Source organism: Sciurus carolinensis, chromosome 1, assembly GCF_902686445.1.
Source record: "Sciurus carolinensis chromosome 1, mSciCar1.2, whole genome shotgun sequence".
Classification (NCBI taxonomy): domain Eukaryota; kingdom Metazoa; phylum Chordata; class Mammalia; order Rodentia; family Sciuridae; genus Sciurus; species Sciurus carolinensis.
The window spans coordinates 74725911-74748598 of record NC_062213.1 but is presented as its reverse complement, the minus strand read 5'-3'; positions in this window follow the sequence as shown (position 1 = coordinate 74748598).

Here is a 22688-nt window from a genome sequence, read left to right as displayed (position 1 = left end):
TTCAGGGACAGGGGGCAGGGGATGCACATGAGTATGTTGAATATATATAATACACATACATACTTATACACAAATACATCCTACTGGTTCTATTTTGCTGGAGGACGCCAATATGGAGTCACAAAGTGTGGTAAATTATTCCAAAAGAAGATCAAAAAAGAAACAATAAATAAAAGAATAAGAAAAAGAAAGGACAGAAAAAAAGTACAAATGAGAACTGAAGATGAGAAAAATAGATAATGAAGAGCAAAATGATAGATTTAGACCAACCGTAGTAATAAACTAAACACAAATCACCTATTCTCATTAAAAGATAGTATTGTCAGACTGTATTTTTAAAAAAGTAAGATCAAATGTTCTCTACAAAGAAATATATTATAATAATAAAGACACAAAAAGGTTAGAAGAAAAGATAAAGCAAGGAAAAAAATCCTACCAAAAAATCCTACCTGCTAACCTAAAACTAACTAACCTAAGAATAATGGGACACACTACAGTTAAGTTTGAATAAGTAGATTTCAGATATTATTTATGCATTGAATAACAGATAAAAACACATGAAGCAAAAACTGATACAAATGTCAGGAGATACAGATCAATACAAAAATTATACCAGAAATTTCTTTGGATATTTCCCAAATACGTTTAAATAAGAAAACACAGTTGACATAATGGGTATGTTGAAGGAAAAGATCAAAGGTATATTGAAAATATTTTGAACTTAATGAAATTAAAAACACAAGATAACTTAAAAGAATAATTTTGGGGAAAATTTATTCATTAAATATAAATGTCTGTTAGGAAAAAATCTTAAAAATTTAAACTTATATTTTAAGCAACTAGGAAAAGTAAGGCAAATTAAATTCAATGCATAAAATAATGGTAAAGATCACATCTATAGTCAATGGAAGAGAAAAGAGGAAAACATCAAAACAGATCAATGACAGTGCAAAAGCTGTTTATTTCAGAATATCTGTAAAATTGACAAACTGCCAGTCAGATCAAGAAAAAAAAAATAGAGGAGACAGAAATTATAAACAATAGGAAGAAGAGATCACCATCATTTTTATCATTTTTATAGACAATTAAAGAACAATAAGGAATTAATATGAAAAACTTGACTCCAATAAATTCAATAACAGTTGACATGAACAAATTCCTTCAAAGACATAAAAGTATTAAATCCCACTCGAGAAAAAAGACATAAACTGAATAGTTTAGAAAATACCTAGGAAAAGATTTGATGAAGGATGTATAAATCTTTTCTAGTGAACACAGGAAACCTGTGGGAAATCAGAGAGTAGTGCTGTTGTCAGGTTCATTGTGGGTGGCTGAGGTTGTGTAAGAGTGGGGAGAATTTTTGAGATAGCATAGTTTTGGACTTAAGGGCTTGATGATGACAGAAGGGAGGTAATAGAAGATGATACCAAATGTGGATGAATTGGAAGACCTCCAAATAAGATGGAAAATAAAGCAACAGTTTTATTTAGAGAAAGAACTGATGGGGAAGAGTTAGAATATAAGGAAATGTACCCACAAAGGAAACAAGCCAACATAAGACTACTTTCTGGAATACATTCCATTAACAGTTTAAATGTAGATGTAAATCTGTGTGTCTCAAATGCTACAATAATAGAACTAATAGTTTTGACTCTTTACTACATGGCGGGTACAATGTTAAGTGCTTTGCAGGCCTGTGGTTCAATTATTCCTTACATTTTAGAGATAAGAAAATGAATAATCAAAGAATTAAGATAACTTTTCAAGGAATACTTGAGGGAAGATGGTCTACTTGGACTAGAGTTTTGCACTGGACTGGGGGATGCATTTTTATTACCAAGATAGTGAATTGTGGTAGGCAACTTTTCATTGGGCAGCTGACAAGAACAATTTAGAGGAGTAAATGTTAGTCTCTTAGTTTCAGAGGATTCACTCCATGGTTGGCCAGTTCCAAGGTAGATGTATTATCATAGAAGGCTGTACAGTGGAAAACAGTTCAGTTTATGGCAGTTGGGAAGCAGAAGGAAGGAGAAAGAGAGGAGCCAGTGATAGGATAGAGTGTCCAAGGACACGCCCCAAGGGATCAACTTCCTCCAGCTATGCCCCACCTGCTTGCCATTGCCACCCAGTAGTCAATTCAAATTCTTAATTCATCAAAAGGATTAATCTAATAATGAAGTTATTGACCTCTATTTTAACTATTTCAACACTGTGACCAAAAGACGAATTTTAGAGGAGAAAAGATTTATTTGGGGTTCATAGTTTCAGAGGTCTCAGTTTATAGATGACTGACTCTATTGTTCTGGTTCTGAGGTGAAGCAGAACATCATGGCAGCAGAAAGATGTGATGGAGCTTAGGACGTGGCACCAGGAAGCAGAGCGAGGGCTTTGTTCACCAGGGACAAAATATGTACCCCAAAGGCATGCCCCCATGACCCACCTCCTCCAGTCACACCCTAGTAGCCTACAGTTACTTCTCAGTTAATCTCTATCAGTAAATTAAAGTACCAAATAGGTTTTTTTTTTTAATTGCTGTAACTTTTTTTTTTATTGTAAACAAATGGGATACATGTTGTTTCTCTGTTTGTACATAGAGTAAAGGCATACCATTTGTGTAATCATAAATTTACATAGGGTAATGTTGGTTGATTCATTCTGTTATTTTTCCCTTCACCCCACCCCTCCCATCCCTCTTTTCCCTCTATACAGTCCTTCCTTCCCCCATTCTTGCCCCCCTCCCTAACCCTAACTCTAACCCTAAAACTAACCCCTCCCACGCCCCATTATGTGCCATCATCCACTTATCAGCGAGATCATTCTTCCTTTGTTTTTTTGAGATTGGCTTATCTCACTTAGCATGATATTCTCCAATTTCATCCATTTGCCTGCAAATGCCATAATTTTATCATTCTTTATGGCTGAGTAATATTCCATTGTATATATATGCCACAGTTTCTTTATCCATTCATCAACTGAAGGGCATCTAGGTTGGTTCCACAATCTGGCTATGGTGAATTGAGCAGCAATGAACATTGATGTGGCTGTATCTCTGTAGTATGCTGATTTTAAGTCCTTTGGGTATAGGCCAAGGAGTGGGATAGCTGGGTCAAATGGTAGTTCCATTCCAAGTTTTCTAAGGAATCTCCATACTGCTTTCCAGAGTGGCTGCACTAATTTGCAACCCCACCAGCAATGTATGAGTGTACCTTTTTCCCCACATCCTCGCCAACACCTGTTGTTGCTTGTATTCTTGATAATTGCCATTCTAATTGGGGTGAGATGGAATCTTAGGGTGGTTTTGATTTGCATTTCTCTTATTACTAGAGATGTTGAACATTTTTCCATATGTTTGCTGATCGCTTGTAGGTCTTCTTCTGTGAAGTATCTGTTCATTTCCTTAGACCATTTGTCAATTGGGTTATTTGTAGTCTTGGTGTTGAGTTTTTTGAGTTCTTTATAGATTCTGGAGATTAGTGCTCTATCTGAGGTATGATTGGCAGATTTTCTCCCACTCTGTAGGCTCTTTCTTCGCATTGCTGATAGTTTCCTTTGCTGAGAGAAAGCTTTTTAGTTTGAATCTATCCCAGTTGTTGATTCTTGCTTTTATTTCTTGTGCTATGGGAGTCCTGTTGAGGAAGTCTGGTCCTAAGCTGACATGTTGAAGATCTGGACCTACTTTTTCTTCTATAAGATGCAGGGTCTCTGGTCTGATTCTGAGGTCCTTAATCCATTTTGAGTTTAGTTTCGTGCATGGTGAGAGATATGGGTTTAGTTTCATTCTGTTGCATATGGATTTCCAATTTTCCCAGCACCATTTGTTGAAGAGGCTATCTTTTCTCCATTGCATATTTTTGGCACCTTTGTCTAGTATGAGAAAATTATATTTATTTGGGTTTGTGTCCGTGTCCTCTATTCTGTACCATTGATCTACCTGTCTATTTTGGTACCAATACCATGCCATTTTTGTTACTATTGCTTTGTAGTATAGTTGAAGTTCTGGTATTGCAATACCCCCTGCTTCATTTTCCAAATAGGTTTTTGCTCTGGCAATCCAATAATTTCACCTCTGAACTGTCTTGCATTGTCTCATGCATGAAATTTGAGGGACACCTCATGTCTAAATCATAACAACCTCATAATCCAATCTTTTAAGCTCTGTATATTCCCACCTTGCCTAGCACATTAGCTTTTGTGGGAACATTCCGGATCCAAACTATACTGTGAATTATTTGAATTATGTATGTTTTTAGACAAATGTTATATTAATAATTTTAAGCACATTTTCCAGACACAAAAATAAATGTGTTCCACATAAGCAGCAAGTTTTGTGATTATTTACTCACTATTAAACTGATGATTTTACTAGAGACATAGGTAGAAGTGTAACCTAGTTATTTAGAAGGATATTTATTCCTAAAGAATAGAAAAGAAAATAAATAGAAAGAAAAGAAAAAAAAAGAACAATCTTATTGATTGATTAATGATTATTGATTACTTAAAATATGGTAGGTACATTGGGCAAAGAGATAAAATTCAATGACAAACTTTGAGAGGTGTAAAATAATCTCGATTTTACAAATAAAGAAACTGAAGTTTGAAGTGATGGATTTCCTTTATGAAGATAACTTGGATAGTAGATGGAGTCAGGATTTGAATTTGGGTAGGTCTGGACTTGAATTTTAGATTTCTATTGTATTATAGTACTTTCTAAAAGAAAATTTTGCTTTATAAGTTAGGTTTCTCTTCAAAAGAAACAGTTCATTCAAGTAAACTCAAAAGGAAGTGATGGACTGCTTTAAAATCACAGAAAGAAACATACTATGGTCAGTTAGGACTTTAAAATTCCTAATGAACCATGAGTAAAAGCATTATTCATGTGCTTTGGGCACTGAGACTCTTATCCCGAAAACTTTTAACAATCTGGTTTAAGCCAACCTAGCCAAAGTTTTACAAGTCAAATAAGAAGCACCAATACAGTGCACTTAGTGTTTTATGTTTGCTTTATAGTTGATCTTGTTTGACTTATTTATGCCTATTTATGTTTACTTAAATGAAACATATAACATGAAACATAAAAAATTACATTTTATTAATTGCTGGGGGAATGTCCTGTCTCATCATAGCTGTGCAATCAGAATTGCTGAAGGTTTTCATCCTTAGTTTTGCAATCCTTGGACACATCCAAATGCTAACATTTGGGGGGTGGGGGAAACCCTGTTACCAAGTACCAGCAAATTGGAAAAACAAAAATCTGGAAGAAAGTTCTAAGTCTTTTGGGGAGGTGCCAAAGCTTCAAACAGTGATAGAAACATTACTGTGATCATATGGCAGAAATCCAAATGCTATTAAGCACGAATCCAGATAAGAAAATGGGATGTCTTCAGGTTTCAGTGTTTTGGAGACAAAATTTCCTCCTCAAAATCTTTTAGCTGACACTTCAATTGTGTCCTGCAAATCTTTGTCTAAGCAGGAAATTCAATCTAATTAGTCTCACAGTCATTGTAAAATTAGCCATGTTTATTATTCTCCTTTTCAGTTACAATAGTATATGTACTTAATGGTAATTAGATAGTTTTCTATGTGCATTTTATATGCATTTCCAATAGCAACAACTTAAAGCATAGCTTTAAGGTCAAGACAAATATTAGAAATAAAAAGTCTTAATTTTCTTCTGTTTTTATGTACATATCAAATCATCTCATTCCCACTATTAGTTAGAAATACAAGATAAATAAAATTATATATAAAATGTTCAATAACAAAGATACCTCAGAATATATTGAGAATTAATTACTAAATTAAGAAAGTAAATATTAATTACAGTAAATAATTTTACTTTTGACTAACATAAACATGCAAACTTAAAAAAGTGTGGATAATTTAAGAAAGTATCTAAAGATATTCTAAAATATTCTAATATATTTTGAAAATATATATATTTGTACTCTTGTGCTCAATTTTAGAATAGCTTTAAGATGATATTCTAAACTCAGCATACATAAGCACTAATGCTATATGTAATGGTAACTTAAATTGTCTTTACTTAGAGCATTCTTCAAAGAAACTTTAATGTATGTATCTTTGCTTTTTTTCACATTTTATTTTAGAAATCTTCACTGAGTGTTATACTTTCTTCGTGACTTCCAACACTTTATTTTCTCAAGTGATTCTATAGCTTTAGAAAGGACACAATCCAATCTCTTATAAAATGGCCTTTGTTATAAAAAATGTCCTCATTTCCTTCTGCAGAAAAGACATACTAAAAATAAACCTAGCTCTCTTGTTGCTTTCCCATCTTTCTCATCCTCTTTACAGACTCTCTTCTTTCTCTTGGTGATTGGGAGCCATACAGGCAGATTTCTTCCACTGTCTTTGAAAAGTGTTTTCATTGTTTACAGTGCCATCTCTAGAGATGACATTTTTTCCATTTTAAATATTAAATATTTGATTTTCAATTTTTGGATTTCCCCCCATGCCCAGCCATTTTCCCAGATTGCTCACTCAAAAGATTGAACAATAAAATATATTGAGATCTTCACATTCTTAGCAATAAACCATATTGGTTGCTATTAAGTGGGGCAAGTACTGTATTTAGTTCACTCAGCACCCATTACAGTTGTTATTTTCTCTCACCTTTATGGTAGAAGCTGGAAAAGTACATCTTAAAATCCCAGCCTCCTGTGAAGACAATGGAGATACGAAGGGAACAAAGAAAAAGTGTAGGTAAGAGGTGAACTGGTGAATGGGCTACTAAAGAACAGAAAGAGGTGTGATCATGAGGAAACAGAGGCACAGAGGACAGGGAGCACAGAGAAGTACTGTCCACTTGCCACTTACTTCACACCCACCATCTCTGGAGGGCATGCTGATACACATCAGAAAGCATGTCACAATAGCATGGGTTTTACCCTGAGAGGGAAGTAGGTGCCTAATCTTAAAAGGAGACCAGCAGTCATTACAGAACAAGAAACCCAACTCCCAACTCATCATCTTTCCTCCATATTAATTTCACCTCTAAAGCATTCTGCCAACAGATCTTTGGTGTCATCTTGAGTTTACTTTTTCATTCCTCACATCCAGGCTACCAACGAGTTCTGTTGGTTCTTCCTTGGTACTTGTACTATATATTTTTCTTCTGATTTCTTTCATTTTACTACCCAAACTGCATTAGCCAAAGATCTTATCACCCCCTTCGTTATTTTTATAATAATTTTCTGTGCATCCTTTGTATTCTAGTGTCTCCTTCTAGACCCACTTTTGTCCTTCTTCGTGATTTTTTCCAGTGATCTCACAAACCTTAAAATGTTATTATGTATTACCTATAGTGCATTGAAATGTTATTCCATTTCATTACTCCTTCCTTGTTTGCCATGGAACTCTGCAGAGCCTCCCCCTGTAGGTTTTTGAGCTTTTCTGGTGACCTACTTTAGCAACAGAATGTGGCAGAAGTGAGAGTGTGGAAGTTAGTTCTGAGCCAAGGCCCTCAGTGGTATCACATACACCTGTGGTCCTAAGTCTCTGTGATCCATCATGAGAATGGAATACTCCTGGTAACCACTGCAACTTCAGGCTGAGCCCCAGATTAATGACATGTGGAGCACTCCTGCATTCCATCCGGAAACCCACAGCCCAGCCTGGCCCAGCCAGGGACACAGCCTACCTGCAATTTTGTGAGCATGAAAATCACTGTTTGCTTTACAAATCACTGAAATTTAAAGACTATTTATTGAAGAAAAACTGCTTCATATATTGCCCATTTAACAATGTGCAAACTTCCTGGGCTTGTGCTTGAAGGTCAAGGTTTTGCCTCATCTGCTTTCCTACTCTTCAGTTTTTCTACTGCATGGGCAGGAGGTAAATGGTTCACTCACCATATCACAAATATGCACTGGTGGTCCTGCTTATGGTGCAGTCTCTTTGTCAAACTATATTTCTTTCAAAACTGTACTTGAAAATTTGTTCCACAGTCTTTTCACTAGTCAGAAATCGGTGCTCTAAGATTCAGACTGTATCATTCACTCAATCTTTATTCAAGATATACTACATTTTTGCTAGTCCTATATATTGCTGAGACTTTTTGTGTTAAAGGATATATGTATGGGAATGGAGGAGATTCTAAGACATGGTAATGAACCTGGGCTTGGCTGGTCCCACTCCTTACCAGAGATGGATGGGGTCTTTCAGTGAATTTGTTTGTTTGTTTGGTTGGTTGTTTTGTTTTGGTTTTTGGTACTAGGAATGGATGCTCTATCTTTGTGCTACATCCCAGTCCTTTTTAAACTTTTTATTTTAATTTTGAGACAGGGTTACACTAATTTGCCAAGATTGGCTTTGAACTTGCAATTCTCCTACTTGAATTCTTGAGTTGCTGGGATTATAGGCATCCACCAACGTACCTGGCAGTTAATTAATCTTTATGTGTCTCCAGTTTTAATTTTTAAATTGGGAATAAAATTACCTATTTTAAAGAGGAATCATAAGGAACAAATGTAATAATTTGTTTTAATCTCTGAATACAGTGCCAGTCATGGATGGGGAGTAGTAGAAGCTACTTGTAAATATTATTAATTTCTTTGAAATCTCTGAAGATAAAAAACAGTGTTTATAACTTTTAAAACCCCTACCACTTACTATCAAGTAGTGAATATTTTCCACTCTACTGTATCTACTGTATTTGTTACTTAAATATTTAATTTTGTGCATGTAATACATATTAAAATGCTTTTGATGATAAGGTAATAATTAAAATATTTACATCCACCCCTCTTACCTTACTCAAAAATTATATCATAATTTCCCTCAATAAAATTTCATTGCACAGAGCTATTGTTAATTTATTCAACAATATTTATAGGATTTGGGGGTACTGAAAATACACAGTGAAATGTAGTATTGAACTTCCTGCCATTATGACTTAATCATTCGGTGTCAGAGACACATAATGAACCCAGATGTTTATGAAGTAATATCAAGGTATCATAATTGTTACTAAGAAAAATGTAGATAGCAGGGTGGACATTATGGAATGACAGAGAAAGTTCTTTACATTGGATAGATGAAGGACTCTATGAAGTCAGCATTTTAGTGGAGATGAAATGAAGAGAAGGCTGAGATGGCAAAGCCTGGGAGAAGAGTCTTCTAGACTCTGGAAGAAGGGAAAAGTCTGAGAAAGTGAAAAAAGCAGCACTGCTAGAATGGTGACCTGGGGCAGGATCATGAAAGGTTAAGGTAGAGGGAAGAAAGGGGCAGGGTGAAGAAGAGCTCTGCAGGCCCTCCTTAGGCTTTGGATTTTATTCTGCATTTGATGGGATGCTGTTGGAGAATTCCCAGTGGGAGAATGTTTCAATCCTATTTGTACTTAGGAAGATTAACATGGCTGTTGTGCAGAGGGTCAGTGGCAGGTGTGGACAAGAGTAGGGAGATCAGTTAGGGGGTCAATGCAGGAGCCAAAATGAAGGATGATGGTAGCTGTGTTGTGGTGGTAATTGTGGAAATACAATGAAGTGATGAAATGAAATGGATTGGGGGTGAGGAAAGAGAGAGACCAGGCATTGAGGCTTTTAATATGAAACTGTGAATGATGTAACATTTACAGAGGAAGAAAAGAATGGAGAGAAAGAAATTTTTGGAGTGTTGAGATAAAAAAAAATATTTATTTTTTGACAACATGAAATGTCTATGAGAACTATGAGTAGAGGTGGGTGTCAAATATGAATATGGAATTCAGGAAAAAGTCTTGGCTAAAGGCATAAGTTTGATGGCATCAGCATATACCACAAGAATGAAGAAAAGTGTGTGGGACTGAGCCCTGGGCATTTCAAAATCTAGAAATCACAAACGGGAAAATAAGCCAGAAAAGGAGACTAAAAAGAAGAGCCCATTGAATTAAGAGGCCATTGAAAACCAGGAGAATATGGTGTTCTGGACACTGAGTGAATAAAGTATTAGAAGAAGAAAAAACTGATTGTATCAAATGTTGATAAACTGGGACTGATAATTGGACTTGGACATGCAATGATGTTTGCTAACCTTATCAGTGGCTTCAGTGAAGTGGAAGGGAAGAAAATAGAGACCTAGGTAGAATGTTTGAAGAAAAAACATGAAGACAATTGAGAACAACAAATTTAGACAAATCTTTCAAAGAATTCTTATAATGGATTTAGAAGAAAAGGACCTATATTGGATGGGGGTGTGAATTATAGTGTTTTAAGGTTGGAGATGTGTTTAATTGAGCATGATTCAATAGCAAAGGACATATGCACTGGTAAATTGGGAAGGGGCTGCAAATGTAGGATTGGAATGAATAGATAGAAGTAGAGCATGCACATTTATGAGTAAAGAAGTGAGAAGGAATAATGCCAGTTTAGATCCTGGTCACAGTTGGAAAGGTCACTTTAGATGAGATCAACACCAGGATACCCAGGGGAATCAGATGGAAGGCTGATGTAGAAACACTATCACATTCAGTGTCACTTAGACTTCTCCTAATTGTATACATTTCCTCAGTGAAAAGAAGATAGTGAAAAGGGAAGAAGGAATGCCAGTGGTGTAAAGAGGGAGGAGATATTAAGAAAGAGGCATTTGGCAAATGAGATAGTCAGTTGATCAAAGAACCAGAGCAGAGAGATCCTAAGGACTCACCTGACTTCTGTGTTCAAAAATTAAAATGAAGCTAGGCACTGTAATTTTATGTTTTTCTCTATAAATTCTTGGAAGAAGAGAGGTACATAGGAGTTGAGGGGATTTTGAAGGTGATTTTAAAAATGGACTGTGGAACATAAGTTGAAGGAGAAAGTCAGATAGCAGGGCTGGGGATGTAGCTTGGTGGAAGAGTTTGCCTAACAGGTGCAAGGTCCTGGATTCAATCCCCAGCATCACAAAAACAAAAACAAACAAACCAGAAATCAAGAAACAAAACCAGGCTCTGGAGCCAGGTGGTCTCATTCAATCCAGATCCAACAGAGTTCAGGAAATAATTGCACCTCTCTGTGCACCAGAGGTTATATGAACAGGGATAATAGCAGTACATTTTTTCATGGAGTTTTTTATTCTAGAACCACATATTAACATATTGTCATATGTCATATACTATATGTAATATATTGAATGCATATTTCTAATAAAATTATATATAATTTATGTGTTAATTTAAGTAAAGCTCTAGATCAATGTGTATATACATAAATTGTGTATATGTGTATAGAGAAGTGTAGAGGAGAGCGAGAAAGAGATTAACTTTGGCATAGTTTTAATTGTAAACACCAGAATCAAATTTGACTCACATAAGCCAGAAGACTCACTGGGGAGACAGGACAGTGGACTTGGGGAATGACAACGTTCTCATAAAAGAGACTGGTGTAGGCAGTGCTGGTTGGGTGATCAAGCCCTACATGCTTTTAAACTTTTCTTACAGCCTTGCTTATACTTAAGCTTTACTTGAGGTTCAAAGTTGGCAGAAAGAGCATCAGATTGGCCTAGATTAGGACATAACTTGTAGTTAATTATAGGGGCTGGTGAGAAGAGAGAATTTTCCAGAAAGAGGCTACTAGAATCTCTGCAACTTACCCAATGGACTGTATTTATCATTCCACCTAGACTATACGATGTGATGCAGAAAAATTTGCTCTAAAGGAAATTATGATATTGTGGGGAAGGGAGAGTTGATGAAGTCAAATAAATATCCAATTCATGAGCCTAGTTGGGGTAATGGTATGGACACCCAACAACGCCAAGAAGCACCAAATATCTGAGGGAGAGGAGACAGGCAGCTCCAGGGCCTGATAAGACTGGGTAAGATCCTCAAGGCATAAATTTTCACTTTTATCAACTCAAGGTCTGCCATCTCAGGGTACCACAGCACTATGCCCCAATGTCTGAATGAGGACTTTCCCCAAATACAAACAAGGTCATAAGAATCTGCAGACTTTATAGTTATTTTGGTTCCTTATACCCCATAAGTATGTCAGGTCTCAGATCTTAGTGAGTAGGATTACTTGTTTTCAATTTGCTGCTCAAAGTTGTAGTAGATGATACACAATTGTGTTTGTGTGTGTGTGTGTGTGTGTGTGTGTGTGTGTGTGTATGTTTTCAGCGCTCTCCTCCTATAACATATATTCATTATATATTCATTATTGTTGTCTTGCACATGTGGGCTATAGCCACTTCATGTTTCCATAGTAACGAGAAATTCTTCAGAAAGGTGTTGCTGCTGAGTGTGTGTTGAAGTCCATCCTTGCAATTTAATACACGAGTTAATTTCTGCTCTCCCATCCTTCACTACTGATTGGCTCTAGTGACAAAATGGTTGGAATTTTCTACATTTATCCTCTCACATGAATTGTTAAAAATGAAATATACATTAGGAACACTTGAGACCATCATTCATAAGGAGGCATTTTTCTGATTTCTATTTTTTTAAAGCATTTTTAATGTCGGGCTCAATCAAATCAACTATAAAACCATTTAATTGAAAGACTCTACTTTCGGCTACCATTGTTAAGTACCTATTTTATTTTGAAGTCAAAAAACAGTTTATATGTTAAAAGGCCAAAAAAAAAAAATACTAAATATTTTATTCCAAGTAATTTGTCATTTGTGTAATTCTTGACATTACTTCTGACACTACATATTTTTACCCTTAAGAATCCAGCATAGGAATTAAAAAAAAATATTTTTATTTATAAATAATTTTGCACTTACAGAAAATTTGATAAAAATAAGAGTAGTGCAAAGATGTGAAAATAACAATAACACAAAGAACACTCATATACCTTTTACCCAAATTCACCTTTTACCCAAGATGTTGTTAATAGTTTACCTCCTTTGCTTGTGTGTGTGTGTATGTGTGTGTGTTTATGTGTGTGTGTGTGTACCTGTGTTTTGTTTTCTGAATCATTTGAAATTAAGTTTCAGACTGAAGGTGGTGGTGTATGCCTGTAATCCCAGTTACCCAGGACTGAGGCAAGAGAATCACAAGTTTGAGGTTCACCTCAGCAACATAACAAGACCCTGTCTCAAAATCAAAAATAACTTTCCTATGTTCATATATGGAAACATCACAGTGAATTGCCACAATATGTACAACCACAAGAATGAGATCCTAATTAGAATAAGATATATTACATGTATGTATAATATGTCAAAATATACTCTACTGTCATGTATATCTAAAAAGAAAAAAATTTTAAAAGGTTGAGGATGTAGCTCAGTGATAAAGTACCTCTGAGTTCAATCCCCAATATTGCCAAAAAAATCAAAGTAGTTTTCATACATTAAAGTCCTTTATCCTTAAAGACTTCAAAGTAAATTTCTGAACAATGGGGGTATCCTATTATATAACTGTAGTGGAAAGTTATCAATTTCATAGAGTATTTTGCATTCCAATTTTGCCTGTTGATCCAATACTGTCTTAATGGTGTATTTTCCCCTCATAAAATCCACTTTAGGATTAGTTTTTATATTTAACTCTTATACATCAGTTTCCTTTAATCTTAAACATTTTGTCTTTTTTACATAAACATTTTCAAGAATAAAGTTCCTTCTTTTTAAATAGAAAGTTTCTTATTTTGATTTTGTCTGATGTTCTCTCATGTTCATGGCTGGGATCCTACATAAGTGATATTTCCTTCCCAGGTTTCCTGTCTTGAGCCACATGATATCCGATGGTATCCATTGATGATGTTGATTTTGGCCACCCAGTCAATATATTGTCCAGTTTCTGTCCTGAATTGTTACCAACCAACAATCTGTGTCTATATTCTTTATGAACATACAAGTATAACATCCCTTTTATAAATTTTCTCCTAGACTGAATATGCACTGAAAATTCTTGCTTAATCCAATTTTTACCACAATGGTTGCAAAATCATAATTTTTCCAATTCTACCATGTCCTCCATGTTTAACATTTGAGCTTTCTTCATATCTATCTATCTATCTATCTATCTACCTACCTATCCATTTATCTATTTATCTCTCTCAATTATTCATCAATTTATTATTTGCAAGGACTAATAGCTTGTTCTTTCTTATCATGGCTTTCAATTCTCCACTATTCTCAGTTAAAATGGTACTCAAATTGTCCTGAATTTGGCCAAGGGGAGCCCCTTTGTTCTGGCTTCTTTGTCTTTGTGATTTGCCCCATATCAATTGTAAGCACCTTTTTGCTTTCTGATATCAAAAGGCATCTGATGGTTCCAGGCCTGGAACCATCCACTGGTTGGTGGAACTATGGATGGTATTAGAAACCACGGTCTTCATACTAGGTATAGCCAGTGCCTTTGAGTATATATTACATCAGTGATGTTTTTAGGTGATCTACTATTAATTATAAATAATGTATTTATATTTAACCACTTGCTCCCATATAAATGAGTTTACTTGAAGATGTTCCATACATTTTTTTTTTGGTATGAGATTGGGTGCCAATTTTCATTTGGTTGAACTTCAGAAAGATGTATTTTAAAGAACCATGACTTCCATGAATTCATTCTGTCCCAAATTGTCAAGTATCTAACCAGAAGCTGCTGTGGTGATAATCTTTTCACAAATGGGTCTTTTGTGGTCAGTCTTTCCTGTCTGCTGTGAGGTTTCTTTTAAAGCGAACTCTTTGCTTGGTTTGGCTGATGTGGACACTAAAGGCTGAAGTAGAGGAAAATGGGCTAATTTTTAAAGCTTATCCTTGCTTAAGAGGAATGAGTCATTCTGGGCCTGAGTTACACAGGGCCATAGAAAATATACAGTCTTTCCTTCTCTTCACTGTGTTGAAACATTCGCCTTAGGCATTTCTTCTTCTTTTTTGTTCCTTGGCAAAGTCATAAGGCACTAGGAGTCTGGCTGGAATAAAATCTTGTGGGTAGATGTTCTGAGGCAAGTTCTAGTATAGATACAGCCTTCCTTTCTCCAGCAGTCAGGGAAAAAAGACGAGACTGAAATATTCATCAACAACCATGTATGAATAACATCACACATAAGAGACAGATCACTTTGTACAAATTTTGTCTTTTGACTAGAAGTTTGTTTCTTTTCATTTTTCAGCAGTTCTTTCTCAGTGGAATGAAAAAATTGAAACACAGGAAAATTTTCTTGGTTTTATTATTTATAATAAGTTTTTTTGCCTAAACTTTCATAGAAACTTCTCTTTTTCTAAATAAGCTGAAGGAAAGGTATCTCCATTTTCTTTAGGGTTTTCATGGTAATGATCAAGTTAAAGTATTGAGAGCTTGATGAAAATCGCTTGTATTATATAATTTTAGAAGTAGGAAGACATTTTATTCATAAATATTAAATGCCTTTCTGGTCCCATATATCCTGTAATAACATGGTTTATTTATTATTTTTTGTTATCATTAACTATTGCTTTAGCACCTATTCTTAATTTATAGTATCTGAGTAGTTAAGCTTAAAATGTATCTGTTTCGCTATAGAACTATACATCATTATTTGTCATCTATTTCTCATCTGTTTGCGTACCTACTTACCTATCATTATTTTCAACACTTCAATGACCGTAATATAACTTTTTAAAAGCTTGTTTGGTTTATAAAGTGACCAAAGCATAGGAAAGACTAAGCTTAGATTATATAAATACAGAATCCTAAAATTATTGGGGAAACATATGTAGTTTCTTTCCTATATTTATGAAAGCTTTTATTTTAATTTTTTGTAGAAATCTTCAAATCATAGACTAGTAGAATGAGTGTAAAATGTTAAGGTCATCCAGCTCCAATTGCTAGTTACTGCCTGCTTGGTCTATGAAAATTCCAGGCATCCACTATCTATCCTATGCTTGAACTCCTTCCATGTTATTGAGGAAAATGCCAATTTAAGAGCAATCATTTCCAGGCATGAGCATTTTTTGAAAATTCTTCCCTGAATTACCAATAAATTCATTATTATTGTTATTGTTATTACTGAATTAAAATTGGTTCAATCTCTATTTTCTTAGTCACAAATATTTTCTAAACTGTTTTCACAAGGACAGATCTCAACCTTTTCAAGTTACCCAGTGTAGGAATGGAAATATTCTATTTTCTACCCATTCTATGTCAATAATTATAGAAAGAGATTATTCTGTTGATGCACAAAGTTTTTCATGTATTTGGTTAAATAAAAACTGTAATATCCAACAATTTTTCATTCTACTACTTGGACATAAGTACAAGATTTTACATTTAATAATATCAAATTTCTCCTTGTAGGATTTGTTATATCACTTTACTTGAAATATGTGTATGTTCTCATTTTCTCATTCAGGGTATTAGCTATCCCTTTTTATTTTACACCACCATGGAGTTCCACAGGCTTAAAATATTTTTTTAGTTGTTTTCATGACTCACCTGTTTTGCACCTCTGAACTAGCTTTGACTTCTCTTCTTTAGTCATCTTGTAGGGTCATTATTCTATGTCTTTTGCTGTTATTGCACAGGGTCCTGAGCTAAGCCTTCTTGTATTCTCAATCTCCACATTACTGTTGAGGTGCTTCTATTCATTTTCCTGTAGAGCTCCTTAATCTAGAATCCATGGAGAAGATTCAGGAATTCATAACCATTGTCATGAATATTTTCATTTGGTTCTATACATCCAACAGGACTTGAAAGACAATCATGAACAAAAAAATTGACCTATAGACTGTCATTTGGTATATATACATCTTCATTGTAGTCCACTGTTATGGCCCTCACAAAGCCCAACACAGTGATCAACCAATACTATCTGATTCATATATTTTCTGAGTATATCTATGACCTCTATTATTTCAAACAAGGCTGGACTAAGATAAGAGTTTATAGTGAGTAAATACAGATTGCCCTCTAGTTAGTTTCCATTAAACAATGCCTCTTGGGTAATACAATTCAACAAGCTACAAATCCTAATTGTAGAGCTTTTCTCCAATGTGACCACGTGTCCAACACCAGAAATGTTGTCAGATGCCACACATGTTCCCTGGACTTTGTCTCCATCTGAATATTGCTTCTATTTTATTTTTTATGTTAATTTTTTAAAGAAGTTTTTTCATACAAGTGTATTAGGTAATAATGTCTGTCTCATTCTACCATCCTTCCCATCCCCACTGCCTCACCAGTCCACTCTTCTCTGCATAATACAAATGCATATTGCTTGTAGACATTCAGTCTCCTAGTCTTTTGTGGATAGGTAAAAAAATTATAGTTAGGAGAAATAAGTTTTGATATTCTGTTGCACAGTAGGGTGAATGTAGTTTATACTGCATTATACTTTTCAAAACAACTAGGTGGGAGGATTTCAAATGTTCTCATCACCAAGAAAGGATAAATGTTTCAGGTAATGGATATGTTAAATACTCTGATTTGATTACTGCACATGATATGCATATATTGGAATATCAAATTTAACTCTACAGATATGTAAAATTATTACATTTCAACTAAAAATAAAACCAATAGAATAGTAAAAGCTCAGAGTCTAAAACAAAAAATCATCCACATCCAGAGAAACTCAGTTCATTTAAGGAAACATTTATATAAGCAAAAAACAAAAAACAAAATAAAACCAAACAACAACAACAACAACAAAAACTTCTTCATAACACCACAGGTCCATAATAGAGATATGGGGCAACAAGATTGGCAAGAACAAAGAGGAGGGATATGCCACTGTGGTTGGTCTGCCATGATCTATTTCCTGTGAACCTAATCTTGTTCCCACTAATTACTAATTTTCTTTCCAAAAGCTCACATCCCAGTCAATTAACCATTTGCTTCAGAGCCCTGCCTTAATTCTATAATAACTTAACAATTCTGAGAAATAAAAGAATAAAAAGAGAAAATATCACACATCAGTGGTTTGTGGAAGGAAACTTCCAAAACTTTTTGAAACCTGGATAACATTTATTCTTCACTAACATCCCTTTAATGATTACTGATGGTAGCCAAGGGCTCTCAGCCACAAGTTCTTGCAGTACCTTAGAACAATTCATCTGGGTCCAGAAAATTGGATTCATTTTGAGTAGCTGGGTGCTTTTACAATCTCTTCACTTATCTTTCAGTTTCAATTCCCCATACCCAATATATTTTCCACTCTTTCCAGTCTGAAGATCATTCTCTTTGACAGGGAAGACAGAAATAAAATAGGAGATTCCTATTTCCTCTCTTTCTTGTTTGCTAACTTTATACCATCTGCTCATAATCAATAGGATTACTGCTTAGTTTTTTCCCTTGAACAGGAGGGAACTAAAAACATGTTCTTATCCTCAGCTTCTTCCAAACTTTTGTATCTTTATGACATAATACTAATCTTTGTTAGCTAATGTATGTCCTCATATTTGTAATTCTTTGGTTGTCACATTTGTTTTGGGAAGATTGAAAAATTCTCAATTTAATATTCATTTTAAGTGTTCATGTGTACATACTAGAAGGTCATTTAGTGGTCATATGTATCCTAAATCTCTAGCTGAGGTGCTCTATGGCTAGATAACACCCTTCTAGGTGACAAGCTAATAAATGAACTAGGGCTGCTATTCAAACCCTTCTACTGGTTTGAAGGATATCCATCTTTCCAGAAGTCTCTCTGTTCATCTTTTCAGTAACACAATCATTTTCCCCAGAGAAAGCACTTCAACTTATTTATCTATCCTGCAAGAGGTTTTCTACACCTATACGTACATATTTATTGTTTTTACACAAATGGTAGTATATCAGAGTTGCCATTACAACCTATCCCAGACTGAAGGGCTGTAGCAATGGAAATTTGTTTCTCATAGTTCTGGAGGTTTAAAGTCCAAGATCATGCATGTTTCTTTGAGGTCTCCCTCTTTGGCTTTCAGTAGATCACCTTCATGTTACGCTGTCACATGATCACCCCCTTGGTTTGTGTGCATTGTCCTCTTCTAGTAAGAGCATCAATCATTGGCTTTAGGGTCCATCCATCTGACTTCATTTTTCCTTAATTACCTCTTTAATTGCCTTATCTCCAAATACAGTCATAACCAGAAGCTTTGGGATTACGACTTCAGTATGTGAAGTTTAGGAGGGACATAATTCAGTGCAGAGCAGGTGGTTTGCCAGAAACAATGATCTCATTTTTATTTTTTCCCTTAAAAATACATCTTAGAGATTTTAGATCTTTTAGGATACACAAAGTTATGCTGATTTAAAAAAAAACTACACATTTTACTATTTAAATGTGCCATTATAAGTTATAATCCATGTATGTATAATATGTAAAAATATGTAAAAATAAGCTCTACTATCATGTATATCTAAAAAGAACAATAAAAAATAAAAGAAAATGTGTCATCATATTATTAACCATTTACTTAATGGTGAAAACAGGTCTCCTTCAAAGTTTTAACAACATCTCAGAGGGATTCAACAAAGAATGTTATGGATAGGTCATTCTGCACATATGCTGATATTTACATCAGATATTTTCTCAATAATGAAATATAGGTAAAGGTAAAAAAAATGAAAAGTACTTAATTTTTCTCCAATTAGTGTTAATTTGTGTTCCATAAAGTTGTACTAATTTATACCTTTAGTAATAAGTATAAAAGGGCCTGTGTGCTATTGAACTATGATAGTTGTGAATATACATAGGGAAAAACTACATATTCTTGTTATTTTAATTTTGCATTATTTATTATGAATAGGTAAGTATCTTTTTATATTTTTAATGTTTTTAAATTTTTTTAATTTGTTCTAATTTTTTATACATGACAGTAGGATGCACTTTGACACATGGTATACAAATGGAGCACAACTTCTCATTCCTCTGGCTGTACGTGGTACAGAGTCACAAGGGTAATATAAGCATATGAGTGTATAAGATAATAATATCTGTCTCATTTCACCACCCTTCCTATCACCACACCCTCTTCCTTCCCCTAAATCCACTCTGTATAATCCAAATTTCCTTCATTCTTCCCTACACCCACCCTATTATGGGTCAGCATCTGCTGATCAGAGAAAATATTTGGCTTTTAGTTTTTTGGGTTTAGCTTATTTCACTTAGCATAAAATTCTCCAGCTCCATCCATTTACCCGGAAATGCCATAAATTTCATTCTTCTTTTAGGTTTAGTAATATACCATTGTGTATATATACCACATTTTTTAATTCATTCATTGTTAAAGGGCATCTAGATTGGTTCCATTGTTTAGCTATTGTGACCTGAGCTACTATAAACATTGATGTGGCTGTGTAATTCTAGTATGCTGATTTTAAGACCTATGGGTATAAACCGAGGAGTGGGATAACTGGGTCAAATTGTGGTTCCATTCCAAGATTTCTGAGGAATCTCCACACTATTTTCCATAGTGATTGAACCATTTGCATTCCCACCAACAATGTATGAATGTACCTTTTTCCCCCACATCCTTGCCAACAGCTATTGTTGTTTGTATTCTTGATAATTGCCATTCTGATCATAGTGAAATGAAATCTTAGAGTAGTTTGGATTTGCATTTCTCTAATTGCGAGATGATGAACATTTTTTCATATGTTTGTTGATTGATTGCAATTCTTCTGTGAAATATCTGTTCATTTCCTTAGTCCATTTATTGATTGGGTTATTTGTTTAAGTGTTAAGTTTTTTGAGTTCTTTATATATCTTGGAGATTAGTTCTCTATCTGATGTGCATGCGGTAAAGATTCTCCCATTCTGTAGGCTCTCTTTTCACATTATTGATTGTTTCCTTTGCTGAGAAGAAGCTTTTTAGTTTGTATCCATCCCATTTATTAATTCTTAATTTGACTTCTTGTGCTTTAGGAGTCTTGTTAAGGAAGTCAAGTCCTAAGCCAACATGATGAAGATTTGGGACTGGTTTTCTTCTATTATGTACAGAGTCTCAGTTCTAGTCTAAGGCTTTGATCCATTTTGAGTTGATTTTTGTGCAGGGTGAGAGCGGTTTAATTTCATTTTACTGCATATGGATTCCAGTGTTCCCAACACCATATGTTGAAGAGGCTATCTTTCCTCTAAGGTATGTTTTTGGCACCTTTGTCTAGTATGAGATAACTCTATTTATGTGGGTTTGTCTCTGTATTTTTTATTCTGTTTCATTAGTCTGCTTGTATATTTTGGTGCCAATACTGTGCCTTTTTTTTTTTTTAACTATTGCTCCATAGTATAGTTTAAGGTCTGATATCGTGATACCTCCTGCTTCACTCTTCTTGTTAAGGATTGCTTTGGGTTTTTCTGGGTCTCTTATTTTTCCAAATGAATTTGATGATTCCTTTCTCTATTTCTATGAGGTATGTCATTGGTATTTTAATATGAATTGCATTGAATCTGTATTACGCTATTGGTAGTATTGCCTTTGACAATGTTAATTCTGCCTATCCAAGAACATGGGAGATCTTTCCATCTTCTAAGGTCTTCTTCAATTTCTTTCATTAGTGTTCTGTAGTTTTCATTGTAGAGATTTTTCACCTATTTTGTTAGACTGATTCCCAAGTACTTAATTTTTTTGAGGCTATTGTGAATGGGGTAGTTTTCCTATTTTCTTTTGCAGTGGATTCATCACTGATGTATAAACATACATTTGATTTACAGATGTTGATTTTAACCCTGCTACTTTGCTGAAATCATTTATGAGTTCTAGAAGTTTACTGGTGGAATTTTTTGGATGTTCTAAATATACAATCATGTGGCCAGCAAATAATGATAGTTTGAGTTCTTCTTCTCCTGTTCCTATCCCTTTAATTTATTTTGTCTGTCTAATTGCTTTGGCTATAGTTTCAAGGATTATGTTGAATAGAAGTGGTGAAAGAGGGCATCCCTGTCTTGTTTCAGTTTTTATGGGGAATGCTTTCAGTTTTTCTCCGTATAGGACAATATCGGCTTGGGTTTAGCATAGATAGCTTTTACAATGTTGAGGTATGTTCCTACTATCCCTATTTTTTCTAGCGTTTTGAACATGAAGAGGTGCAATATTTTCTCAAATGCTTTTTTGGCGTCTATTGAGATGATTACATGATTCCTGTCTTTAACTCTATTGATGTGATAAATCGTTGTTGATTTCCATATGTTGAACCAGCCTTGCATCTCTGGGATGAACCACACTTGATTGTGTTGCACTATCTTTTTGATGTGTTTTTATATGTGGTTTGCCAGAATTTTACTGAGAACTTTTTACATCTATGTTCCTTAGGGAAATTAATCTGAAGTTTTCTTTCTTTGATGTGTCCTTGCCTGGTTTTGGTATCAGGGTGATACTAGCCTAATAGAATGAATTTGGAAGGGTTCCATCCTTTTCTACTTCATGGAATAATTTGAGGAGTATTGGTGTTAATTCTTCTTTGAAGGTCTTATAGAACTTGGCTGAGAATCCATCTGATCCTTAACTTTTCTTCATTGGTATGTTTTGATGGTGTCTTGCATTTCATTGCTTGAAATTGATCTGTTTAAATTTTGTATGTCCTCCTAATTTAATTTGGGTACATCATAATCTCTAGAAATTTGTCAATGTCTTTGAGATTTTCTACTTTAGTAGAGTATAAATTTTCAAAATAGTTTCTGATTATCTTCAGTATTTCAATAGTGTTTGTTGTGATATTTCCTTTTTCACCACGAATTTTGGTAATTTGTGTTGTGGACAATTTGATTCTTGAAATTGAGAAGAGTTTGTTTGATGTATGTAGATGCTCCGTTGTTTGGGGCATATATTATTTCCAATTGTTATGTCTTGTTGAGGTATGCTTCCCTTTAGCA